At 43.8% G+C, this 2633-nt stretch overlaps 1 pseudogene; it reads right to left on the minus strand.

Moving 5' to 3' along the window:
• Positions 1-562: 562 nt before the first annotated feature.
• Positions 563-1826, minus strand: LOC104660250 (annotated as a pseudogene).
• Positions 1827-2633: the final 807 nt, after the last annotated feature.

The raw sequence follows: 2633 nt of genomic DNA on the forward strand, positions 1-2633 counted from the left end.
TAAATGAAAAAATGTAATTGTGTTCATCATATTTAGAAATAGAATCTATGGCCAGGCGCAGTGGCTCTTGCCTGTAATCCCAGCACTTTGGGAGGCCAAAGCGGGTGGATCACCTGAGGTCAGGAGTTCAAGACCAGTCTGACCAACATGGAGAAACCCCCTCTTTACTAAAAATACAAAATTAGCCAGGCGTGGTGGCGCATGCCTGTAATCCCAGCTATGCAAGAGGCTGAGGCTGGAGAATAGATTGAACCTGGGAGGCAGAAGTTGTGGTGAGCTGAGATCGTGCCACTGCACTCCAGCCTGGGCTCCGTCTCAAAAAAAGAATATACTAGAGAACTGTGATATAAAAGTACTCTGTTAATGTAAAAAATAAAGCAAGTGTAATTCTTTTAGAATATGAAATTTGAACAATCTCTGCTGAGCAGTTCCCAGATTAAGTACAAGGAATGTTTATTCATTTTCTGCCATATACTGTATGCTAAAATGATAAATACTTAGGATATAGTGGTAATGTCTTTCACATTTTTATAACATAACTCACTACATGCCATTCTTGTAGCTACCCACTCTTAGAAACTTTGTTGCCTAATAATGAGGAAGCGGCTTTGATTTCTTGCGTTTGGCAATGCATGTCTATATTTGGAGCATGACATTGGCTATGTATTGCTATTGCCTGCTGAAGTTTCTCTTTCTTGGCTCTTCTACAGTAGCAAATTGTTCTCTTTTCCGTGAAGCTACTGAGAAAATAGTTTATTTCCATTTTTCCCTCCACGAAGTCTTCCGCAATATGATCAGGTTCTTCCCCAGCTTCGTGTGCAGCTACTTTCAGTATTGCCTGTAGGGCACTTGTACTACAGCTCTCACAAGTTCACACTGCCTTTGCATCTTCTTTTCGAAAGCAGACTTCATTTAAGTAATTCATACTCACCTAAAACAGATTGCCTTTTGGTTCCCAAGCTGGGATCCAAAAGGAGATTTTTTTTCTCGCTAGCTCTTCAGTACTTTTTACTAAGTCATCTTTGTCAGTAATAATTTGTTTTAGTTGAGGCAAAGTCAAAAACTGTCTAGTAATACCTCCTCTTGTTCATTCATATCTGTGAGTTGTGACACACTTAGTTCTGAGAGTTCTAGAAATGCATCAGGGACATCTGGCATCTTGTAACCAAAACCATTTTGGCTTGTCAATATTGAAGCATCTGCTGTGGAAACGGGTAATGGCAGATTTGAAAGGACGCTAACTGAAGGAGCGGCAGGCTTGGCTGTGGTATGACTTGTAGTTGAAGAAGAAGCAGTGTTAGCAACAGATAAAGAAGTGATACTCCTGTTTGCTTCTTCTGGGGGATATGGAGAAAGAAATGGAAAACCTTGAGAAGCACAAGGAGGCATCCCACTTGGGTTACTGTATAGGTAAGGAAATGCTGTTGCAGTCAGTAGGAACTAAAACTGGAGGATTCTTCCAAAACTCATCCAACAGACTCTGAATAATTTTTCCAAGATTTGATTGCATTGTAAAATTGTTCACTAATGGAGAGGTAACGTACACTCCTCGTTTATTCATTAAGTGATGTCGTATTGGTGGATAAACACTGATCACTGTTTTTTCCTGAGGAAATTGTGGAAGAAGCAATATATGTTAATTGTCAGGTTGTTTATGGTGAATGGCAATCTGTATTCCACATCTTTCTTTATTTTAGCTATACTGGAGTGTGAGTTCCGGAGGGACTCAAGCAGGCGTTGCTTCTGCTGCTGGAGGCTGGTAAGGCCACCAGGAACCCGGCTGCAGAGGAGGAGGCGCTCGTGGTCAGCGGAAAGAGCCAGCTCATCCTCCTCTGTCCCCGGGCAGAGGCTCTGGAAGGCTCTGGCCTGCTTCTCCCAGTGGCTCAGCCCAGCGGTTCTGCGACAGAGGAGCGGGCTGGGACTTCCGTGGCCCAAGCGCTGAGGACGGCGTCTTTTCTAAGCCAGGCCTGCCTGCGCTCCTCGGGTTCTGGGGGACATGCTATGAACGGCAGGCAGCTGGAGAGGGGAACCTGCTGCCCAGAACAGGCAGTCCCACCTTCACCGCCCAGACGCCCAAGCCGGCCAGTCAGGCAGCCTGACCGCCCAGCGCTCCACCACCCGTGACGCCGTCTCTCAAAGGACTTAAAAAAGCAAGGGTACAATGTCATTATCACGCCTTTAGAAAACCTAACAATAATCAATAATTATCATCAAATATCTACGTAATATGCAGTAAATAATATTCATTGACAGCCCCCCCCTGAAAAAAAAAAAAAAAAAAAAGCCAGCCACCCATTGCTAAGTGAGAAAAGGAAAACAGAATAGATTCTGACCCCATTTTGGCAACATCCGCATCCTAATGTTAACAGTTATTTGGGGTTAGAAAGATTATGGGTGGTTTCTTCTTTCTCAAGTTCTCATATTACTTTTTTTAAAAATTTTTTTGAGAGAGAGTCTTACTCTGTCAACCAGGCTGGAGCGTAGTGGTGCGGTCACAGCTCACTGCAGACTCAGCCTCCTGGGCTCAAGCAATCCTCTTACCTCAGCCTCCCAAGTAGCTGGGACTACAAGGGCACACCACCACACCCAGCTTTTTATTATTATTATTATCATTATTATTTGTAAAGATGAGG

This window comes from Rhinopithecus roxellana, chromosome 3 (assembly GCF_007565055.1).
Source record: "Rhinopithecus roxellana isolate Shanxi Qingling chromosome 3, ASM756505v1, whole genome shotgun sequence".
Classification (NCBI taxonomy): domain Eukaryota; kingdom Metazoa; phylum Chordata; class Mammalia; order Primates; family Cercopithecidae; genus Rhinopithecus; species Rhinopithecus roxellana.